This window comes from Megalobrama amblycephala, linkage group LG11 (genome assembly GCF_018812025.1).
Source record: "Megalobrama amblycephala isolate DHTTF-2021 linkage group LG11, ASM1881202v1, whole genome shotgun sequence".
NCBI lineage: Eukaryota > Metazoa > Chordata > Actinopteri > Cypriniformes > Xenocyprididae > Megalobrama > Megalobrama amblycephala.
Genome location: NC_063054.1, coordinates 33,888,912 through 33,915,001, shown reverse-complemented (window position 1 = coordinate 33,915,001; position 26,090 = coordinate 33,888,912). Strand labels below are relative to the sequence as shown.

At 36.6% G+C, this 26,090-nt stretch overlaps 1 protein-coding gene across 7 annotated transcripts in view; it reads left to right on the top strand.

The window, feature by feature from the left end:
- Positions 1–26,090, top strand: part of runx2b (RUNX family transcription factor 2b) — a 150,619-nt gene that overhangs the window by 40,881 nt on the left and 83,648 nt on the right. For 5 of the 7 annotated variants that reach the window (XM_048207625.1, XM_048207626.1, XM_048207620.1 and 2 more), the window contains exons 4-7: positions 12,579–12,739; positions 14,279–14,336; positions 24,974–25,051; positions 25,167–25,348. The gene's annotated coding sequence lies outside the window, so the exon portion shown is untranslated. Of the gene's footprint in view, positions 1–5,044; positions 5,257–12,578; positions 12,740–14,278; positions 14,337–24,973; positions 25,052–25,166; positions 25,349–26,090 lie in introns of all 7 variants that reach the window. The other 2 variants (XM_048207621.1, XM_048207623.1) reach the window with 2 other exon arrangements.

The following is a 26,090-nucleotide window of genomic DNA, read 5'->3' as shown; positions in this document are numbered from 1 at the left end:
TGCTCCTGACAGAGAGAGCTCATCCAGGCTCTGCTGGAGATCACAGGGGCCAGAGCGGCTCTCCTTGCCCCACATGGCCGTACGTGGTGTGGGAGAGAGCGAGCGAGCGAGCGAGATGTGCCTCATATTCAGTCATTTATCCCCACCCAGAGAAACTCAAGGCGCTCCAATTTATAATGAGTATCTGGAGAGCAGACGAGACCACAGAAGAGAATCTCAGCTAGAACAGCAGGAAACACCTTGAGAGGTGAATTCTGGGAAAGATGGTAGAAATAGTAGACAGACTTATGACTTTCTAATTAAAGGTGCCCTAGAACCAGTTTTTACAAGATGTAAGGTTGTCCCCTAGTCTAAGGTGTCCCCTGAATGTATCTGTACATTTTCAGCTCAAAATACCCCATAGATTTTTTTTAATTAATTTTTTTAACTGCCTATTTTTTGAAGCATCATTAAATATGCACCGATTAAGCGCGCGGCCCCTTTAAATCCTTGCGCTCCCTTGCCCCCGAGCTCTCAACTATAATGCAGTGCATTTACAAAGTTTACACAGCTAATATAACCCTCAAATGGATCTTTACCAAATGTCCGTCATGCATACTGCATGCATGCATTGGATCATGTGAGTATAGTATTCATTTGGATGTTTACATTTGATTCTGAATGAGTTTGAGGCTATGCTCTGTGGCTAACGGCTAATGTTACACTGTTGGAGAGATTTACAAAGAATGAAGTTGTGTTTATGAATTATACAGACTGCAAGTGTTTAAAAATGAAAATAGCGATGGCTCTCTTGTCTCCATGAATACAGTAAGAAACTATGGTAACTTTAACCACATTTAACAGTACATTAGCAACATGCTAAAGAAACATTTATAAAGACAATTTACAAATATCACAAAAAATATCATGATATCATGGATCATGTCAGTTATTATTGCTCCATCTGCCATTTTTCGCTATTGTCCTTGCTTGCTTACCTAGTCTGTTGATTCAGCTGTGCACGGATCCAGACGTTAATACTGGCTGCCCTTGTGTAATGCCTTGAACATGGGCTGGCATACGCAAATATTGGGGGCGTACATATTAATGATCCCGACTGTTACATAACAGTCGGTGTTATGTTGAGATTCGCCGGAGGTCTTTTAAACAAATGTGTGACACAATAGTGAAACGACCAACCCCTTAGAACAAGCAACCATCTGATTATCAGCTCTGACCCTTAACCACTATGCCGCGCCACACCACGAACCGTAGAATTAGAACAGTTATAGAACTGTGTGTTTTGCTTTTTACAGGTCTTGTTTGACATAGAGGGAAGAACTTGGGCAGTAGATTTATTTATTTTAGGTAGTTTCATGTCTGAGATTGTTGTCTCTGGCCTTTAATTGCTCTTTCCAGCAAAGGGTCAGTGAGTCAACTGATCATTTATGTAAGACTCAGACTCATTTATGTACAGATTTTATCTGACACCTCCTAAATTCATGTTTAACACAATATCACCCAAAAATGGAAATAGAGGAAACTATACGTGGGTTGTAAGAGTTCTCAAACTCGTATACTGTATGTGTGTGTGTGTGTATTTTAGTCATGCCATATCTAGGGATAGTTTATAAAACATTTTATTAATGTAAATAGGATGTTCATAGGTTTGGTCTTGGATGACGAGATCTGCTACGCTGCTGCTGCCGCTGGAGCTATGGTTGTTTCTGCTAAATGCTCTGAAAATGCTCATAAAATTAAGGGAAACTTGCTGCTGCTGCTAGAGAGAGGGTGACATCTCGTAGCAGGTGGTGCTGGGGAGGCGGTAGGCCTGTGTGTGTATGTATGTATGTATGTATGTATGTATGTATATGTATGTCTTCATAAACACAGTTTATATGTATATAGATTTTGATTTGGCAGGCAAAATATAAAAAAGTTGTATTTTAAAGAAAAATTTCTTCACTTTTATTAAGACTTTTTTTTCTACAATCTCTAGGACATTGACACCACATCCTGTCCATTTATTATATATACGTGACTCGATTTTGTCTAATAATATCTGTTTTTATATATTTTTAATGTATTTTTTCTTAATTTCCCTCATGATTCATTTGAGGTTTTTCAGCCTGAGACATGACACTGCCCTGCACTTGCTTTTGTTGATTCAGTCATAATTTAAAGCCAAACGTCCAGCTCTTTGAGTAGGCGTCCCTCAGAATTAGACCACTATTTATTACATAAGACAAATGGCTGCTTTGATGTGGGTGAAAGGAACTCCCGTGTCTGGCCTGAGCAGGTCAGACAGAAGGTCAGCTCTCCCTCAGGGCCTCCATGACCCTCACGGCTGCCAAAAGCGCACAGGTAAGCAGAGAGGAAGTCCTTACAGTCATTGGAAAGCGTCCATGAACATGTGAGGCCCAGCTGTGTGTGTATGAGTGTGTGTGTGTGTGTTTCCACCTGGACAAAGACTGCACACGCTGTTAAAACTCCCACTCAAACTTCCAGTTCCTGCTTTTAAGGAAATTCCTGGTCTGGTGTTACTTATAACTCTAAAGATTTATTTCATTTTCAGAAAGCAGACCCAATGTTCTTTGAAAGAGCTGGCATCACATTCTGGTGGGGTATGAATTTGCTTTTATTCATTTAAAATTAATTTGCTTTTATTAATTATTATTAAAGTGAGCATCACATACAGTGCACTCCAAACAATCAAAGCAAAAGTGGACAATATCAGCATAAATCCATATGATGACTTTGCATTAATAAGGGACAGTACAAACGCTACAAATATATTAAATAAAAATAAATTAAGAACAAAAAACACTAGAACAACTAATCATCTATAAACTGTTCTAATTGATCTGTTTTAGGGGTCGACCGATATGTGTTTTTCAGGGCCGATACCGATTATTACCACTCAAGTAGACTGATAACCGATGTTTTGAACCAATATATAGGGATATATGCAGGCAGCACCCAGCAGCATTCTGTGAACATTTTGTATAACTTAAAGAAGTAAACAACAACAAGCAACAAATGAGTTCCGACAGGTGGCTGCATCAGAGCGCATTTCAATATTAAATTATTTTATCGGCATATTAGTTTTGAAAATGGCCAATACCAATAACCATAAAAATGCTTAACATCGGCGCCGATAAACGGTCGACCCCTAATCTGTTTGTGTACTAACTTTAATTAGCAATCCATCAGCAATGCTCTAAAGAAGTGTTGAGCTAATATTTTAACACTTTACTTCGTGTCCTTGTTACATATATTACATGTACTTGCGTAGTAACAATAAATTATGCATAATTACATGCAACTAACCATAAACCAAACCCAAAAGGTGATGATACATGGGGCAGCTTTTTGAGCAGTGTTGCTGGGCAATGCCGGGCAACCTGGTGAGACGCAGAGCAACTAATTAGAGCAACGGACAATTGGCAGCAACTAATCAGAGAGGAGCAAATCTATTGCCAACCCAATAAATACTTTATTATTAAACACTTGTTAGGCACTTTATTTCAACTTTTCAAATATTTTCTACATTTTTATTAAATATAAATGCCTTTCCTATCTGATTTGTCATGGGAAAAGGGAGACGAGCGAGTTTGGCAAATGGCGGATTCAAAATTCGGGACGATCGCGTCAAAAGCTACTTTATGGACTACACCACTGCAGAGATTAAACAGAACGCGTCTTTTTAGCATTTAACTGAAAACATTTGATGGCTAAATTACCGCCTATGCACATTAAATTGGACACCTGTTGGTATTTTAAGCATTAAATGAGGTAAATTCCCCATTTTGGGTTGAAACATACAACTTACCAGCATAAAAATATATAAGTTCACGATCCTTTTCTTCGCTCCACTGCTGCCGAGAGGCTGCCATCTTGCTATAGCATTCTGATTGGAGGATCTCAAAAAATTGCCCACGACTTATCGAAAATATCCAGATAGAAATTTGTTGTTCATTCTCAGTGGCCCCAAGCAACATTGCTCGGCAACATTGCTCAAAAAGTTGTCCCAAGTATCATCACCTTAACCCTAATTATATAGTGCATGTTGTTAATTAGTATTATTCAGTACTTAAATGTATGATTACAATGTATCAAAAGCAACTTAAAATAAAGTGTAACTGAAAATCTTTATTCCTGGTCTTTAATGGTAATTGCAACATACTTTAATGCATTAAAGAAATAATATGCACACCAAGAAATAATAAGGATTTATGCTAATATTTTTCAAAACTCTATGCTGAAATGCAGGGTGTTTCCAAACTTTTGGAGGCCATCGTAGGCTCTTTCGACTCGGACCATTAAATAACCACCTAGCAACCACCCAGAATACCTTAGCAGCCGCATACGTAGCAATGCCATGGAAACTACCCAGAACACCCTAGCACCATGGCAGTGAGTTTTGCATGGGCAATAAATATAAAAATCTACTTCACATAATCATATAACATTATAGAACTCTAAATTTAATAGAAATCATTTAAAGATGTCATGACCGATTTTTACTCGGTAGATCAAATGAAAAATGATGAATATGCTATATGCAAAGTTGTGGAAAACCAGTCTAGAAAACAAATCTGTATCATGTGTTTCACATCATTTGGTTATTATTGTTTTTTGTCTGTTTGTTACCCACAAAATTTAATTTAATTTCTCAAAATATATGATTTTCTATGTGGTGATTTACAGTACATTTGGCATCGGCTTACAAGCACCAAACCAAACATACTAGAGACACTTTTGTAAACATGATTTTCCATGGACGTTCTAAATTAAATCATTCAAGTATTGACTAGTATATGTATATTGACAAAAAAAAAAGAACTTATCCAGATGATGCCAAATGTGTCACTTTCAGATTTCACACAATGTTGGACCACTTGTTTGAGCACGAAACACAATGCCCTATGTGCATGCCAGACACAAGTCAATTAACTTCTTAGGTTACCCTTCTTCTGCTTTTCTTTCAGCCCATGTACTTGGAAGCGCTCTGTATAATAAAGTCAAGAAGGTTTATTCTTTTGGGAATTTCATCTGGTTTCAGGGATTTAATTTTAGCGGCTGCAGACGTTTGCTGTGAGGCTGCATGCAGTATCTTACTTATTACCGAGGGGCCGAAGCCACGCACAGACTCAAAGGCTCCTGGGCATTAGAAGGGCGGTGTGCAATCCTCCGAGCGCCACCGTAATCCAGCTGCCATCATCCATTCTGGCTTGGTTTAAGATGAAACGTCCCAGCTGTCATCGGCTCTTTGAGGTTTCATTTTTGTATTTGTTGTTTTTCCCACCTGTTCTCATTTTTTTTCCCGATGCGTGCATTGATAATAATTTTACAGCAAAGGATGTTATTTCCAAAAGCATCACTCTACATCACTGTAATGTTTTGTGGTTATGCCGCTGATTGAAAGTGGCACCCAAAATTACCTTGGCCTGGCTGAGGTCATTACGTACGCCGCCATCATTTAGGGGCATGACTGCGCAGCGAAATCTAACTCGCATAGAGAGTATTGTTTTTGTTTCGGCATGGGAAAATTAGCAACAAAACCCTGTTCTGCAATTTCAATGCCTGTGCATTTTCTTCTTTTGTTAAGAATCAGTCAGACCGTGTTTAGTTTTGTACAAGTGTAAAGTAAATGACAGCATGGAAGAACTATTATAACCGAACAGGAAGTCAGTGCATGGATCATTTCATGCTAGTGCAGTGTGAAGATGTCAAACCATAACTTTTATGAAGATTTAAAGATTAATGCTTCAAAAAGAGACATTAAAAATACTTTTTTTTTTTTTTTAAATCTTGCCTATGCAAACCATATCCAAAACTTTAAAACAAGTTATTATTTTTTTAATCTTTTAAGGCCTTTATGTTGTCATAAACCTAACCTTGCAAACCAGATGTGCATATTTCATGTGGAAATCATTACAGCAAGTGATAAAAGTTCACACCTTATGTACTTTTATTGTTGAATACAGGGGTAGTTGATGCATAACAGGTCTATGAGCTGTTTTAAAATTAAGATTTAAGGTTAAAATTTGCATGAATGTGTCAAAATGCATATTTTGGTTATAAGTAAGTTCTGTAACTGTTCTGCTGACATCATTTTAGTGATAGTCTGCCTGTGGTGTGCCAAATGAGATTTTACAAGTCCCAAAACTCCATAGTCTCTCAATTAATGAACTGTATTTGTTGTAACACTGCAATACCAATATGCTATTTGATATAGTTTTAGATGGAGTTTAGTATGTCACACCACAGGACATGTCAACTTAAGTCGAGTTCAAAAAATTAAAGCCCTTTTTCTACCGTGATCATTGTTGGAGAGTAACTAACTGAAAGTAGTGAATGTAAGTAAATGTTTTTTTTTTTTGTTTGTTTGTTTGTTTTGCGTGATAGTAGTTTAATTGTTTTAAAAAAGCAACTTTTCCAATGACAACAAGTAAGTTGAGGCCATAGAAGGCAGGTTTTGTAATATTTTTGAAAGAAGTCTCTTCTGCTCACCGAGGCTGCATTTATTTGATCAAAAATACAGTAAAAAACAGTAATATTGTGAAATATCATTACCATTTAAAAGAACTCTTTTCTTTTTAACTATATATGTTAAAATGTAATTTATTCCTGTGATCAAAGCTGAATTTTCAGCATCATTACTCCAGTCTTCAGTGTCACGTGATCCTTCAGAAATCATTCTAATATGCTGATTTGCTGCTCAAGAAACATTTCTGAGTATCAATGTTGAAAAGAGTTGTGCTGCTTTGCATTTTTGTGGAAACTGATTTTTTTTTTCAGAATTTTTGATGAATAGAAGGTTCAAAAGAACAGCATTTATATTTAATGCATTTATTTCAGCATTTATTTGATGTACCTTTGCTGAACTGTATTAATTTATTTCTTTATTTCTTTATTTTTTTAAAATCTTACTTAACAAATGGCAGTGTATACTGGAGTAATGATACTGAAAATGCAGCTTTGATCAGAGGAATAAATTACATTTTAACATATATTCACATAGAAAAGAGCTCTTTTAAATGGTATTAATATTTCACAATTTAACTGCTTTTACCGCATTTTTGCTCAAATAAATGCAGCCTTGGTGAACACGAGACTTCTTTCAAAAACTTAATGTTTCCAAACTTTTGACAGGTACTGTATATGTACAGTACAGTAATTTTTGTGAATCAGTTCATTTGGACAATTCATGTAACTAAACCAAATAAAGTCCACAATATGCACAATATTTTAGCTCTTAAATATTATATAGTTCATTACTTTTTCCAACTGTATTTTTTTTTGTGTGTGTGTTCTATTTAGTGTATAAATCTTAAGTTTATTGCTCTCTCCCTAATGTATTCATTGATTTATTCTTTGAAACTTTTTTTTCTCCCAGAAATACACAGCTCTGATCACATTAAATGATAGTAGGCCTATATTACATTATATTCAAGATATATCCCACTGCTAGTTAGCTGCTGTTTGTGAGTAGTTTGAGGTTTAGTGAACTACCTTTTCCAAAGGTTGATGGTATTTTAGCTAATTTAAATTTTGTGAAGCTTGGCAAGATAAAGTTTCAAAGTAGCTTTCCAACACCTCAAATGCCACTGGAAATAAACTGGTTAAATTAGTTGACTTTTATACCTAATTTAGTTTGAAAAAACACTCTTAATTATTTTAGACTAACTGTTAATCTCAATTTGTGTGCAGGTGGTTTTCAGGAGCCACATTGTTATCTGCAGCCTCCTCTTACCTCACAGAACATAAGAAAGTGTCATTTCCATCTCACACGGCTTCACCACGCTCAAGTAGAGAAGACGGGAGTGCTTGTTCTCTGCTAGTGTTGCGTTAAACCAGTGGAGAAAACTTTTCATGCACTGCTTCTGTTGCTTGAGAGAACTTATAAGCTCTCAGGGACTCACCGAGACCAAAGGTGATTCAAACTAGTTAAAATAACATCGCCACCTTTAATAAGGACTTTTTGTGCTAATATTTTTACTCGGACGGGAGAAAAAAGGCTCAGTCAGAGTGCTGATATGTTTTGGTCTCCGTTCAATAATTTATCATTTTTCATTGCACATCTAAATTTTCCATTTCCCAACGACACGGATCCCTGCTGGAAATCAGATGGTCATTTATGGCGTTGCTAATTTGATTTAAAAATATTTTAACACGCTCTGAAAATACAAAACGGGTGCAAATTGACACAAATTTATGGGGAAAATTTTATGGAAATACTCACACACACATACACACACACACACACATACAGAACGTCTGATCTGAAAATATTTGGGTCCACTGCACTGTTACACAGATAAAATCACAAACCTATTGGTTAAATATCAAACAATATTTTGACATGCGAATGGAATTTTCCGTGTTTTGGTAGTTTCAAACTACAAGGTTTGTTTTTCCACCTAATAAAAACCGAATCGCACTAAAGACACACAGAGGAGCAGCTTTTAAATCACGAGTCCCGACCAGATTCTGCTCGAATTAATGCAGCAATCATATGGAAACAATCTTTATGAACCCCAGTAAGACAAAAAACAGGAGTTAAATGAGGACCATCTTCTCTCTCAAGACCTCTCATTTGTTTGTATTGCTTATTAACTGAAACGCCTCATTTATCAATGTCAGCGTTCGCACAAAATGATAGCTGTCCTCATGTAAATGAGTAAATCTGACGAATGGTTCAGAATTAAGTGGCTGCGTTCTCATGAAATGCGCACTCTGTCGGTGGACTGACCCCGGTAAACCACCCACGACCAGGCTTTTTTTTTTTCTGTCGGCATTTGAGGTGGAAAACTGTCTGAGAACGGTGTGAAACTGGACGGATCTGGCACAGGACGGGCCCCGTTCCGCACCGCGTAATGCAGCACAGAGTTGAGGTGGTTAGGATTGACTCTAAGTGAAACCCGTTGGTTTGTGTTGCTATGTAGCCTAATTACTGTCGGCCTGGACCATCTTTGTGTTAAACAGATTAACAGAACAGAGAGCCAAACCACTGCTCTCCACAGAGTAAGTGATGTAATGAGATGATCTGCCTATTAAGATAAAGCCCAAAGCATGCATTGAATCATGCTGAATAAATCAGTGATTTTTTTTCCCCCCTTTTTTTTTTTGGTTCTATTAAATTAAGTGGCCAAATGAACTTCCCAAAGCTTTATGTGTGTGTGAGAGAGAGGATATTTTAGGAGATCATTTTATAAAAGTGATAGTTTGAAGATATTTTGAGGATATGTGTCTATAAAAGGAAAGTCGAAAGTCAATAGAGTCCAATTTTTTGTGCACCCCATTGACTTTTAGAGTATCATCTTTTGTGTTCCTCAGAAGTCATGCAGGTTGGGAAAAATATGATTGTGAGTTAATATTGACAGCATTTTCATTTAAGTATCTCAGCTGTTATCTAAAACGTTTTGAGCTACTTTTGCCTAGTGTAGCATTACAAAATGTTACTTAAAATCAAAAGTATTCTTCTAAAATTTCCACACTCATTAGAAAGGCTTTTTTAATGAATCGCTTGTTCTTACGTTTCATTTATATGTTCACAAATCGATTGACTCGTTTGTTCAATGAAGCATTTTTTTGCAGATATACTCAATATGGTATTGTTTATTAAAATAATTTAAATGAAACATAACACTAAGTTACATTCTGCTGCCCACCCCCCAATTGAAATATGAAGCATTAGGAAGTCTGATTGATTTTAATTAATCGCTTGTTCTGACATTTTATTTAAATAAACTAGTTCACAAAAATGATTCATTCATTTTTTCAATAAAGCATTTTGTCTGTTTTTTTTAAAAATTATAATTATATTATAATAATTTAACGAAACATAATAATTAGTTACATTCTGCTGCCTATCCCCCCAAATGAAATATGAAGCATTAGGAAATCGGATTCATTTTAAAAAATTGCTTGTTCAGATGTTTCATTTAAATAAACCATTTAAATGATTGATTCACTGAATTGTTTAAACATTTTTTTAATGATACACAAGTGATACTATGGTATTTATTTAAATAATATTTAGGGCTGTCAAAATAACATGTTAATTTCGCTTAATTAATCTGAGAAAAAATAACTCGTAAAAAAAAATAACGCAGATTAATCCATTCCGTATTGACCTTTGAACCTGGAGCCGTTCTAGCCACCATTCGACTGTAAAATGAAGGAGGGAGATGATTGCTGCGCTGAAGGACAGAACGAGCAGAGAGCTCCTCCCTCGTGTGCGCGAACTCTCTCTGTCTTCAAAGTAAGCACCGTCTTTGCGCTCTCTCTACCTCACACTTAATAATCTAAATCAACTGACACAATGCTAAAAGTTCGTAAGACCGAATCCATGTTTCACGAGGCGCATTCGGAGAATGTTTTTCCTGAATAACCGTTGGGTGTGAATAGTGCTCAAAAGAACATCACCTCATCTTCTCTGACAGGCGCCCTGCACGTGCAGCTGACATAAACTACACTTTCAGTAAACAAAAAGAAAATCCTATCCAGTGGTGAAGTGTTTTCTGTGTTGACAAGTCTTTTGCGATGTCCTAATAACAGTCGCGATTCGCACGCAACACGTCAACGTCCGCTAATGTCCAATTCGCGACCTAATGACTCATTTGAAAAGATTCATTTTAATGAATCATGACAACAACTGATCTGTCCACACAGTCTATAATGAATCATTTACTCAAACAACTCTGAAATGAGAACATAAGTGTGCTTACCCCATTTAGCAAGAGTGGTTAGTAAAATTAGCCTTAATAATCCACAATATTTTCAGGTTATTTAAATGACAATGTGTAGTAAATTAGGCCTACCTATAAAATCAGTTAGTTTAGACTGGAGTGAGGTGAAACCAGAACAAAGCAAGTTGTTGTTAGCTAGGTGCATTCAATTGTATATGGTAGAAAATTATATTATTAGTTAATATAACTTCTAAATGCTACTTTTTAATACTTTTCAGGTTTAGCAAAAAAGCATCTTCTCTTACAAAGCTATAAAAATCACTTTTTTTGCAAAGAGGGCAAGAAAGAATTACAGTGAGAGTGACGGGTACTTTATTGTCAGTATCGGGCTCGCAGATCATGTGGGTAGGGCACTTTTTACTGTTTGTGTGGATGACCATGTCTGTCACCACCAAAGACCATTTTTGACCCATTTTGAATTGAAATATTTAATACTTTCACAGCAAAAATGATGTATGCGATTAGTTTAGATTAATTAATCACAGAGTATGTAATTAATTAGATTAAAATTTTTAATCGATTGACAGCCCTAATAATATTACAAAACATAATATCTAGTTACATTCTGTTGCCCACCTTCATATTGAAACTCTGCTAATGTAGTTTTAAACTGCCATTTGGCTAAAACTTTTTCAAAATTGTCAAAGACTGTAAATTATTGATAAATTTCAAAGCTTAGACAATATTGGTTCTTACTCTAATCGTAGGTCACTATGAAAAACTGATCCCAGCTGTTAGTGGAGTCCATTTTACTATTTCAACATGACCGTTTGAAGTGGGAAAATCATTTAATGCAATTTTAATATTATTATTTTTATTATATAAACAATTATCCATGAGTTTAGAAAGTTTAATAAATACTTATGTGTCATAATTCCAGGATTATGCACTTAAAAGTTTGTCAAACAAACAAACAAAAAGTACTGCATAAATGCTATGGTTAACATTTTCATGAATAATTACATTTTTTTTTTTTCTCATAAGAAATGCAAACCACATATGAATGCTGTTTTGTAGCATGTGTTGATATCTGTTTAGGCTTACAACCGTCACAAAAACACACCACCAACTTTGAGGACCTTGTTTTTTTTCTAAATTGAAATTGTGAACAATAGCATGATTGTGGTCTCTTCCTCTTCTGTTACAGAAGGTTAAGACTTTTTCTCCCTGTATTTGTTATTCCCACTAAAGCTAGCAAGCTGCATAAATGGCCTTAGACTCCCTGAACCGGCCCTACAGGGCCAGGAAAAACCCAAAGGAGCCAGACAAATAAAAAGCAAAGAGCTAAGACGCCGCCGCTCGGCTCTGAATCTGGTTCCTGTCAGGGTACATCAAGGGAACACCCGCAACGCAATCTCCAAATGCTGCCTCCCCGTAACCATACGTGTCTCGCTGACAAGACGACTGAACCATCGCCAGCTCTCCAAAGAGGATGGCTTTTTTCCTCCTTCTTCCACCCCTTTATTTATTCCTTTTCACCCTCCCTCTTTTCTTGGAACTGACCCACTGAAGATCAATTCTGGATGATCTGATAATTATGCTGTCAGTTCCAATTGCCATGTGATGAAGTGAGAAATCGGACAGAGAGTAAATACTAAAAGGATTTCAAGCTTTCTGTACGTGTACGGGTTCCATATTCACAAGCAAAAGATAGTTGTCTTACTTGTTTAAGACCTGTTTCATAAGCTGATAAGTCACCATTTAACAGAACACCATTTGCCATTTCCATTCAGTAAATGACACATCATTAATAACTGTTTTTTAAAGTTATGGTTGTAGACTTATAATTAGAGATCCTGATATGTGATTTGACCACTAACCCAGGCAATTATATGATTATAGGTTCAGTCCAAGAAGGTCTGTGATACCTGGAAAGAGCTATTCGTTAGAATTCCCATTCATCTCAATGGCAGTTACACAGCTGGTGCAGGACCCTCGAGAGTACGCGATTAGAAACTGATCTGTCGGCGCACTGATGCCAAGTAGTTTGAGCCAAAAATGAGGTAAATGAGGTAACAAACTAATGTTTGAAAGATGGATGGATGGATGGTACAGAAATACAGAAGATGGATGGATGGAATGGATGGATGGATGGATGGATTGGATGGATGGATTGGATGGATGGATGGATGGATGGATGGATGGTACAGACAGAAAGAACATGAAGATGAGTGGATGTAAAAATGTTTAAAGTAATGTTTGATGGATGGATGGATGGATGGATGGATTGGATGGATGGATGGATGGATGGATTGGATGGATTGGATGGATGGATGGATCATACAGACAGAAAGAACATGAAGATGAGTGGATGTAAAAATGTTTAAAGTAATGTTTGATGGATGGATGGATGGATGGCACATACAGACAGAAATCAGAAGATGGATGGATGGATTGGATGGATGGATGGATGGATGGTACAGACAGAAAGAACATGAAGATGAGTGGATGTAAAAATGTTTAAAGTAATGTTTGATGGATGGATGGATGGATGGATGGATGGATGGATGGCACATACAGACAGAAATCAGAAGATGGATGGATGGATGGATGGTACAGATAGAAAGAAGTACAGAACATGAGTGGATGTAAAAATGTTCAAAGTAATGTTTGATGGATGGATGGTACATACAGACAGAAATACAGAAGATGGATGGATGGATGGATGGATGGATGGATGGATGGATGGATGGATGGATGGATGGATGGCACATACAGACAGAAATCAGAAGATGGATGGATGGATGGATGGATGGATGGATGGATGGTACAGATAGAAAGAAGTACAGAACATGAGTGGATGTAAAAATGTTCAAAGTAATGTTTGATGGATGGATGGTACATACAGACAGAAATACAGAAGATGGATGGATGGATGGATGGATGGATGGATGGATGGATGGATGGATGGATGGATGGATGGATGGATAGAAAGAAGTACAGAACATGGGTGGATGTAAAAAATATTTAAAATAATGTTGGATGGATGGATGGATGGATGGTACAGAAATACAGAAGATGGATGGATGGATGGATGGATGGATAGAAAGAAGTACAGAACATGGGTGGATGTAAAAAATATTTTAAAAAGTTGGATGGATGGATGGATGGATGGATGGTACAGAAGATGGATGGATGGATGGATGGTACAGATACAAAGAAGTACAGAACATGGGTGGAGGTAAAAATATTTAAAGTAATGTTTGATGGATTGATGGATGGATGGATGGTACAGAAATACAGAAGATGGATGGATGGATGGATGGATGGATGGATGGATGGATGGATGGATGGATGGATGGATGGATGGATGGATGGTACAGAAATACAGAAGATGGATGGATGGATGGATGGATGGATGGATGGATGGATGGATGGATGGATGGATGGATGGATGGATGGATGGATGGACGGACGGTCGGTACAGACAGAAATACATAGATAGATAGATAGATAGATAGACAGACACTAATATATCTTGCTTGCATAAATGTATTTGATCAAAATACACAACTACTTTTAAAATCATTTTTTGGTAACAGGAGGAGTAGTTACGGCATCTACCAGCAGGGACTAACTGGACCATGCTAACCTTCCCAGGTAAAAATTTTACACACGTTGTCTGTTGTGTTCAAATAGTTTTCTATATAGGAATATGTAAATTAGATTGCATTGGCTTGCAGGTGGTTGGTGAATAAGACGGAGGTTTTTGTGCTGGAATCCTGTTCATAAAACTGGCACAACTATATAGAGAATTCACTCCTTAGCCTCGGGGTTTACCTAAGAGACTGTCCTTCCAATTAATGTACTGAATGTTCTCTTAGAAGAATATGCCAGTATGACAAGTAACAAAACAAAATCTGTACTAGAACATGCTGTTCAGTCAGTTGCAGCTGTAGAAAAACAGGCAGAGTGGATGTACACAGTAGCCAGTGTGAGCACATTGGTGTTGGACTGATCTATGGCCTGTACGCTGGCTGGATTTGTTTAACCCTGAATGTCAACCGGTGCTGTCTGGAGCATGTGTGCAGGTAATATGTACCAGATGACTAGAGTAGAAGCCCAGGCTGACTGAATACAAAGCGAGTGTGGAGAAGAGTTTTTTTTTTTTTTTTTTTTTAACCTGACAGCAGGTCAAATCTCTATTCAGTGAGCCTGAAGTAGCATGTAATGGATGATGTGAATTGCTGCTTGAGTTTTCAAAGATTTAAAAAATATGCTAAGTATAGGAGTTGTAAGAATTATGAAACAACTAATTCCATATTTACAGTATGATAATTGGCTATTTAAACTTACAAAAATCGTCATGTTGGACATGCAATATAATACATCAACATTATGAAAATTACATTGGAATTCTTTTTTTTTTTGGTTGGTTCTCTGGAGTTCACATACATATGCATCTACATGCAAATACCATAGTATTTTTGGATGATTTTTTGATTTTTTGGGTCAATGTACCATATTAAAAAAATTTTTATAAGGCTGCAAAACTTTTTTTTTTCTTCTGAATATTAAACACTATTGACATCTTCGGCATATTTTTGTGCTGCGCTCAGAAAGGGTGATTATACCCTTGGATTGGCGAATAAATGTTTGCCCACTAAACTGAGAGTGGGTGGGGTGTGCCAACACACCTTGGTCATCCATGTATGCCAGCCAGTGTCTGAGCAGACCAACCACAGTCTGGACGGATGAACGACCTGCTGTTAGCAGGATGTGCTAAAGAGGATTGCACTTTCCATTTTGCATATTCATCCTGAATACAAATAAATAAATCTCAGAATCCAAACATTCAAGGGGCATCTTTGGCAGTCTAGACGACCACCCAGACAGCCACGGGGTTGGGTTTTGAAACCCTCACAAACACCCAAACAAATAACAAATAGCAAACAAGCGTAGATCCTCATGACGCTTTGAGCTAACGAAATGCGATAGAAATAGTAATGAGAAAGTTTGTCTTTAACAGGATGAACAGTCCCTGTTGGTCTATCTCTGGATAAAACTGCTCTATGAAATGTTCATTCAAAATTTCACACCTCATATTCTAGACATTGTACATATTTGCTTAAAAAAAATGATTGCATACAGTGCCATTTCAATTTAAAGGGAAAAACGAAAATGATCCCATGATTTACTTACCCTCAAGCCATCCTAGGTATTTATGACTATCTTCTTTCAGATGAACACAATCAGAGTTGTATTCCAAGTTTTATAATGGTAGTAAATAGGGCACGAGATTTTGAAGCCCAAAAAAGTGCATCCATCCATCATAAAAGTAATCCACAGGGGCTCAAGGGGGTTAATAAAGTCCTTCTGAAGTGAAGCAATGGTTTTTTGTAAGAAAAAATTCATATTTAAAACTTTATAAACTATAATATCTGGCTTCCTGCAACAGCCATACCCAAGTCAAGTTCCGATGGAAGAGTGACCTCTGACCCGACGGATGACGTAGAGTTGACGCCTCTTGCGGTTCAAACAAATAGGGCTGGGCAACAAACTCAAGCTCCTCTTCTCTTATATGGAAATCCTCAGACATTTCTCTTTAAGAATTATCGTTTTAAACTTCTAATTCATGACTGGTGCTTTGTTTTGCTCTATAGTCTGCGCTTCCACGTTCGTCATTACGTCATGCGTCTCTTCTGCCGGAACTTGATGGAAGTCAGTTATTATAGTTTATAAAGTTTTAAATATGGATATTTTTTCATACTAAAACCCATCGCTTCACTTCAGAAGGCCTTTTTTAAAGGTGCCGTAGAACGCCTTTTCAAAAGATGTAATATAAGTCTAAGGTGTCCCCTGAATGTGTCTGTGAAGTTTCAGCTCAAAATACCCCATAGATTTTTTTTAATTAATTTTTTTAACTGCCTATTTTGGGGCATCATTAACTATGCACCGATTCATGCTGCGGCCCCTTTAAATCGCGCACTCCCTCCCCCCGAGCTCTCGACTATAAGTGCAGTTATACAGTGCATTTACAAAGTTCACACAGCTAATATAACCCTCAAAATGGATCTTTACAAAGTGTTCGTCATGCAACATGTCTAATCGCGTAAGTATAGTATTTATTTGGATGTTTACATTTGATTCTGAATGAGTTTGATGGTGCTCCGTGGCTAAAGCTAACATTACACACTGTTGGAGAGATTTATAAAGAATGAAGATGTGTTTATGAATTATACAGACTGCAAGTGTTTAAAAATGAAAATAGCGATGGCTCTCTTGTCTCCGCGAATACAGTAATAAACCACATTTAACCAATTTTAACAGTACATTAGCAACATGCTAACGAAACATTAAGAAAGACAATTTACAAATATCACTAAAAATATCATGATATCATGGATCATGTCAGTTATTATTGCTCCATCTGCCATTTTTCGCTATTGTTCTTGCTTGCTTACCTAGTCTGATGATTCAGCTGTGCACAGATCCAGACGTTAATACTGGCTGCCCTTGTGTAATGCCTTGAACATGGGCTGGCATATGCAAATATTGGGGGCGTACATATTAATGATCCCGACTGTTACCAACAGTCGGTGTTATGTTGAGATTCGCCTGTTTTCCAGAGGTCTTTTAAACAAATGAGATTTATATAAGAAAGAGGAAACAATGGAGTTTGAGACTCACTGTATGTCTTTTCCATGTACTGAACTCTTGTTATTCAACTATGCCGAGGTAAATTCAATTTTTGATTCTAGGGCACCTTTAACCTCCTGGAGCCATATGGATTACTTTTATGATGGATGGATGTACTTTTTTTGGGCTTTAAAATCTCAAGCCCCATTCACTACCATTATACAGCTTGGAAGAGCCATGATATTTTTTAATATAACTCTGATTGTGTTTGTCTGAAGGAAGATAGTGGGATATGGGATAATTTTCATTTTTGGGTGAACTATCCCTTTAATCTTTATTTTATATTACTGACCATTTTTGCTGAAGGTGCACATTTGATAACATCATCAAAGCCCTCGCGTCAGTAAACACGTCATCAGAGAAGAGAAGAGACGTTGATGCAAAAGGGAGGGGAAGTTATTTTGATTAAAAATTGTGAGGACACATGAATTAAAAAAAAAAAAATATGTGCACAGATAAATCATTTATAATAAATACTGCAATACTTTGTTAAAAACAAGAATTGTCAATGTTGATTTCATGATGCCTAAGAAATCAGGTCAACTGGTTGACTAATATCTGCATTCAGCGGCATACATTTGTGAGTACTAGACTGATATGAGTCTGAGAGTTTCTCGAGATTGCTCCAAATGGTTCTCTTATTGCTTTAGTCCTCCCAAGCGAGTTGCATTTCAATATTACCGTCAATAAATTTGCAGCCAACAAAAAGGAATTAAACTCAGTAAAACGCCTAGCGCTATTAGTTTGAAGAGATAGAATACAGCTCTTCCAAGCAGTCCATACAGCACATCATCTCCTGCGGGTCAAATAAATCTCTACGCCATGCTTTCCACTCAGTAAAACGATTTAACTTTACAGGCGAATGTAGCATAAGAAAGAATGAAAAAACAAGTGGAAAATTCAAGAGGCAGAAAAGTCAAAAAGAGCACAGTCTTCAGAGGCACTTTACAACCCAACTACTTGTAATCAAAAAGAGCATGTTTTACGTGAACGTTTAAATGCATTAATCATGTGCAAAGGCACGAGGGACCTCACTCCATCACCCTCTGTAATTTACAGTGCCGGCCCCCCAAGAAGGAGGAGAAAAAGAAAACACAAACTAGGCCCATGGGTTTGATAAAGATGTTAGGTGATGAAAACTGACTTAAAACGATCGCATACGAGAAAGAGTCTGGCCAACTTTTGCACCTGGCTCCGAAGGAGCAGCTAAGCAAACTTCCTTTTCCCGTTGTGACGTCTTTTTTCATACACGTTTCAGCCTGTAAATGGACAGGACAGCTACAAGTGCTCTCGGCTACATTTGGTCAAACCACCACGACTCGATCAACAGAACCGCTGTTTTTGCTGATCACGAAACTTTGCATAGTAATTTGACATGCGCACCTCAGTGAACACAGAGGCCGTGCACCATCTGTAAAAGCGCTACGAGTTTGCTTGATTTCATTTGCACTGTCATTTTTGTCTCGTAATGTAATTTGATGGAGACGCTGCCTTCTCTGGTCCTTAAAAGCGTGTCAGGGGAATTTATTTTCCTGTAAAAACAATTTCCTCATTGTGTTGGTTCTAATGACTGAAAGACTTCCATAAAGCAAATTCGACTTCGACATAATTTGTTTCCTCTGAGTTGCTCTGCTAAAACGGCAAAGTATCATAATTAGTTTTTCTGATTATTTGTCATGTTGGTAAAACTACTTTATGTGGCAGGATGCTTATACAATCTGTACATTACGGCTTAGTTTTTTCTTTTAAATCATGTCGCTTTTCCGTTGCAAAGCTGTTTTATTGATTATATTTTCCCTGATAATATGCTATATTTCATTATGCATTCATATGTTCCTACTTAATCCTAATTACATTTACAATTGTTGAGTGATTTTTATCTGAATATAATTTAATACAATTTTATATTTCTCTCTTTCACATACTGACAAAGGCAGAACCCTTTTAACAGTCAAAGAACATAATGAAGAGTTATAGATGTATATATTACGTGTGTAATCAATGTTTCTATGTATTTTATCAAATCAAAGTCCCGTTTTCCACTTTAACTTTATGGTGCTGTTAATCTGCATTCAACTCATATTACAACATAACTTGAACAATCAAGCATGAGTCAGTTTCGAATCAGAATTCCCCTTTTCCAATTCAATCTCTTCAAAGAGATTCATCTCTTTTTTTTTTTTTTTTCTTCTTCTTTTTTTTTGAATCCACTCAATTCAGTGATTCATTCTGAAGTATTTGAATGGTTCACTTTCAGACTAAATTGTTCAGAGTGGTTTTTCACTAAATGTTTTAAAATACTTTTGGACACAGAAAACAAAATGTGTGTTGGATGAGGTTGACATTTACATACAATTAAAATTAAACCTGCAAATGCATCATATCATTTGCCAGTGATAAAGAAATGAGTTCAACACCTGTATGTGAAGCAAAAGGTAAACACATTTTCTGAGAAAAAGAGTATTAAAACATTAGCACTATACAATGAAACATTTAAAGTACCAAACGTTCCATAATTTGACTTTTGCCTTAAAGGGTTAGTTCACCCAAAAATGAAAATTGTCATTAATTACTCACCCTCATGTCGTTCCATACCCGTAAGACCTTCGTTCATCTTCGGAACACAAAACACTGCTTAATGAAGCTTCGAAGCTTTACGAATCATTTGTTTCGAATCAGTGGTTTGGAGTGTATCAAACTGCCAAAGTCACGTGATTTCAGTAAACAAGTCTTCGTAACGTCATAAGTGTTTCAAAATTTCAATGGTTCACCACTGGGGGGCGTGACTTTGGCAGTTTGATACACTCTGAACCACTGACTTGAAACAAAAGATTTGTAAAGCTTCGAAGCTTCATGAAGCAGTGTTTTGAAATCGCCCATCAGATATTGTTGAATAAAGTCGTTTTTTTTGTTTTTTTTTTTCCACAAAAAGTATTCTCGTCGCTTCATAACATTAAGGTTGAACCACTGCAGTCACATGAACTGTTTTAAATATGTCTTTAGTACCTTTCTGGGCATTTGAAAGTGTTAATTATCTTGCTAGCAATGGAGACCTTACTGAGCCATCGAATTTTATCAAAAATATTTTAATTTGTGTTCCAAAGATGAACAAAGGTCTTACGGGTGTGGAACGACATGAGGGTGAGTAATTAATGACAGAATTTTCATTTTTGGGTGAACTAAACCTTTAATAGTACAGGCTTGTAAAAACCTGAATACATGAATATAGTAATAATTCAGTAATTCATGCTATACTGAGTAAACACACTCTTTTTTTAACATTGCATTGTTTTTCCCTCTAATGAACCCTCTAATTTTAATATATATTATCAATATATTCATTATATATTGACTTATTCCCTGCCAGCATTTTTTAAGTTGCCAGCCACCCCCAGCATTTTTGATAATCACAAAGATTTTGCCCCCAGAATATTTTGTTGTATGAATATCTGAACATGCAATACATCAAAAGAAAGAACAAAACCCATTTTATTCTAAGCTTCATTTATAAACACTTGAATGTGGGTAAGTTTCATGAAAAAGGCAACATTTTGAACAAAAAGCTGAGAAAATGTGCATAAGAAATGCTTTTATTGCTTGTTTCTTCTTATTTTTTGCCTGTGTTTTGATTTGGATATTCTCTACTCTTTCAGAAGATGTGTAATAGCGCCCCCTACCGTATAACAGTGAAAGCACAGAAAGCCAAAAATTTGGTGGGGAAGCCTGGTGTCATAAATGACGGAAAATTCTGTCAATGGTGGGGAAAGTGATATTAAAATATTTATTTCATAATTACAAAACTATATTATTTTAATTAAAAGTATTAGTTCACTTCAGAATTAACATTTCCTGATAATTTACGCACCACCATGTCATCCAAGATGTTTATGTCTTTCTTTCTTCAGTTGAAAAGAAATTAAGGTTTTTGAGGAAAACATTCCAGGATTTTTCCAGTTTCAATGCAGCTTCAAAGGGCTCTACATGATCCCAGACGAGGAAAAAGGGTCTTGTTTAGCGAAACAAATAATAAAATGTATATACTTTTTAAAGGTCCCGTTCTTCGTGATCCCATGTTTCAAACTTTAGTTAGTGTGTAATGTTGTTGTTAGAGTATAAATAAAATCTGTAAAATTTTAAAGCTCAAAGTTCAATGCCAAGCGAGATATTTTATGTAACAGAAGTCGCCTACATCGAACGGCCAGTTTGGACTACATCCCTCTACTTCCTTCTTTAATGACGTCAATAAAACAGTTTTTTGACTAACCTCCGCCCACAGGAATACGCAAGAGTGTGTTTGTCGCCATGTCGTCGAAACGCTGTTATTTTCATCCCGCAGTCCAATCACCGGGTCTGATTCCGGCTCAAATTGATAGGGTAAAATTAAAGACATGTTTACAATAACACTGAGCGCGTGCATCTCCACGTTATGGTAAGAGGCGTGACCTTTCCGGGCAAGGTTCGCTAAGCTGCTGTCGAATCACAACACAGGAACCGCTGGCACAATCAGAACTCGTTACGTATTTCTGAAGGAGGGACTTCATAGAACAAGGAAGTCATCAGCCCGTTTTTATGACAGTGGAAACAGCGGTATACAGATAAGTAAATTATGTGAAAAATACAGTTTTTTTACACGCAAAACATGAACACATGTTATATTGCACACTATAAACACAATCAAAGCTTCAAAAAACCACGAAAAACGGGACCTTTAAACACAAATGCTCATCTTGCACTGCTCTGCGATGCGCCACGCTTTACGTAATCACGTTGGAAAGATCACGCACAATCCTGAAATGTTTTCCTCAAAAAACTTAATTTCTTTTCAACTGAAGAAAGAAAGACATAAACATCTTGGATGACATGGTGGTGAGTAAATTATCAGGAAATTTTAATTCTGAAGTGAACTAATCCTTTAAATTCTTAAATTATACAATGAACATGCTTAATTGTAGCACATTACTTTTGCCATGTTGTTCATAGTGTAACTATTGAAACGTTAGCTTTCAGATTGGCTTGGATAATATTTCTGTAGTGTATTATTTTAGCTTCTAGATTTTAGCTTTTGGATAACTTTTTTTTTTTTTTTTTTAAAGTTAGCTTGCCCTGAACAGTATCTGAACAGTATATGATTCTAGCAACTGTAATTCATTTCACAACGCATCTCTGATCTTCAATAGCAACACTGGTAATTGCAGTGTTAGTTCACATTAATCAAAGTGTCAGCTGCAGGGAACTACAGGCTTTGTTTTGAGAAGGGCCTCCACCTAGCTTCCACCAGAGTGCATCTATTAAGGGGTTAAATAAACACTATTTGCTAATACGGCCTTTATTGCAGCTTGAGTGGAAGGAAACGGAGTCACCGAGTGTTTGCAGTGCAGGTATGGAAGCAATCTCTTGAAAAAACGCAAACATTGTGGACTGTCCACAGTGTTTGTGTGAGTGTGTCTGTGAAAAAGACAGATAGAGGGAGAGTTGATCACTGATAAGCTTCTGCAGATGCTGCTGTGCACACTGTCAGGTTGAGGGCTGGGGATGATTGCCACATCTGGAGTGAATTTATCGTATAATTCGGCGTATTACTGGTGCAGTCTCCATATAAGTAGCATGACCACGTTTACAGTCCAGTCCGTAAGCCTGCAAGTGCCCTCTGCCCTACGCTAATTTATACTTGTACAGGGCGGAGAGAGAACAGAATTTATTACAGTCACTAAAGTACTTGAGTGAATCACACAAAAACATGCTATATTTCACCCGTAGAATCAAAACAAAAACAAAATATTCATTCACCTTACTTTAATACCATATATTTCGATTTTAATACTTAATATGATGTTTTATTTATTTATTTATTTAAATTTGCATCAGTTAAAGGCAGTACAACAAATACTTAAAGGGATCGTTCACCCAAAAATTAAAATTCTGTCATCGTTTAGTCACTTTCATGACGTTCCAAACTTGTATGAGTTTCTTTCTTCTGCTGAACACAAAAGAAGATATTTTGAAGAATGTTGGTAACCAGACAGTTGACTGCTGTAGCGGGTAGCCATTGACTTCCATAGTACTTTTTTCCTAAAATGGAATGGGTGGTCAATGGGTGCCGTCAACTGTCTGGTTACCAACATTTTTCAAAATATCTTCTTTTTAGTTCAACAGAACTAAAAATAACAACATAAGGGTGAATAAATGATGACAGAATTTTCATTTTTTGGGTGAACTATCCCTTTAAATATAAATAAATACTATATACTATAAATATAGTACAATATACTATAAATATAGCATTTATATACTATAAATACTATATATAAATAATATAAAACTATACTGTGTAAATACTTTTTAATATACATTTACAATACTTTTTCAATTAAATTAATTTACTATTGATATCACTTTTGCATTAAGGTAATAAAAATGAAATTCGTTCATGTTACAATAATGAGAATTTGAGGGGAAAATGGCTTAATATTTATGAAAATAATGTCACAATGTGGAGAAAAAAAACCCTGAAAGGGTTAGTTCACCCAAAAATGAAAATTCTGTCATTTATTACTTACCCTCATGCCGTTTCACACCCGTAAGACCTTCGTTTATCTTCAGAACACAAATTAAGATATTTAGTTGAAATCCGATAGCTCCGTGAGGCCTCCATAGGGAGCAATGGACACTTCCTCTCTCGAGATCCATAAAGGTACTAAAAACATATTTAAATCGGTTCATGTGAGTACAGTGGTTCAATATTAATATTATAAAGTGACGAGAATATTTTTGGAGCGCAAAAAAACAAAATAACGACTTATTTAGTGATGGCCAATTTCAAAACACTGCTTCAGGAAGCTTCGGAGCACAGATGAATCAGTGTGTCGAATCTGCTTTTCGGAGCGCCAAAGTCACGTGATTTCAGCCGTTGGCAGTTTGACACGCGATCTTGAATCACGATTCGATACGCTGATTCATTGTGCTCCGATGCTTCCTGAAGCAGTGTTTTGAAATCGGCCATCACTAAATAAGTCGTTATTTTGGGGGGTTTTTTGGCGCACCAAAAATATTCTCGTCGCTTTACAATATTAATATTTAAACACTGTACTCACATGAACCGATTTAAATATGTTTTTAGTACCTTTATGGATCTTGAGAGAGGAAATGTCATTGCTCCCTATGGAGGCCTCACGGAGCCATCGGATTTAAAATATCTTAATTTGTGTTCCGGAGATTAACGAAGGTCTTACGGGTGTGGAACGGCATGAGGGTGAGTAATAAATGACAGAATTTTCATTTTTGGGTGAACTAACCCTTTAATGGATAACACACTATCTAGATTTCTTTTCATTTCGGTTAATTAAAGTCATCCGGCTGATACTTTTATACCGCACCAATAAAACCTGTCTAATTCTGTCACTAATGCTAGCATATTTCCAGACATACATTGATTGTAATCAAAACTCCAAACGTCTGATTGGTTTTCTTTGGCGCGTCAGTATTTGTTTTGACTGATGAGATTCTTTGTGGTTAAACTCCATGTTCTTTATCATCCAATATCTATTTTATCAGTTAATTGTTTTTGATACACATCCTTTTATCACAATGTGTGCTAACAGGAAGAAAAAAATGAATGATTTCCAGGCCTGGATGGAATCTAAACCTGCAGAAAACTGGTTTTGAACACCCATCATTCAGTTCAGTACATCCACCACCATTTGTGTGTTTTAGTAAATATTTTGGCTTTAATTTAAGCTATGAATACAAGTGTATACCTTTAACACATTTTAACACTTTAATTCTTTTCTGCAGATTTACCTTCCAAAAACCGTTCCTGCATATTCTGCCTGTGCCTGTAGATCTCCATGTCTGTTTATACTGCTAACCAAAGAGTGCTGTATCATCTGATCCATTTCATCCTTATAACAAACAAAAAGGAGGCCCGTCTGTGCCTGGACTTCTTTGATGAGTCGCTGTTGTGTCTAGCTGATGAGGTAATAATGAGGGTCTTATAATGTTGACATATTAACACAAGTTCATTCCTGCACGCGGCAGCTTGTTTCTGCCAACATTCAAAGCGGCCAATGTTGTGACGGGGTTATGAGTTCTCTGTGGAACGTGGCGGGGCAGATCTTCCCTGGAGATTGTGTTATATTCTCCTCCAAAAATGCTCTGACATCTATAGATGAAGATGGATTTTGCAGACAATTATTATTATTATTGTTGTTTACTATGAATTATTATTTACTATGTCAGCTGAACATGCTGCTAATGACCCTTTTTGGCATCTTCCAGCATGTCATTTGTATTAAAATGTAATATCAGGTGATGTTCTGATGCATCAGACATCAGGAATGTTGACAGAGCCCATGGGCTAATTTGACAGACTAATTTGCCACAGCAAAAACACATACTCAGACATAAAAGGTTGGAAGAGCTTCATTCAGTGGGATAGGCAAAAGTCTCGGCATGCCCAGATGTTATTCTGTGAGAGGCAAGGGGAAAACGGTTACCTTGCAAAAAACATGGGCACGCTGTAAAAGTTGATCATATTTAATGAAAAATACAAAGCTTGCACTTGAGGATGAAAAATCTCTCACAAACTTTATTCAGAGTGCATAAAGTGCAAAATGCAAAACTGCCCTCAAAGTGAAAACTCACTTTTCATTACTTTTTGAGCCTACACACCTGAACTTTTTGGACATTTTTGATCCCTGGATAGGTATTTGGCACAGA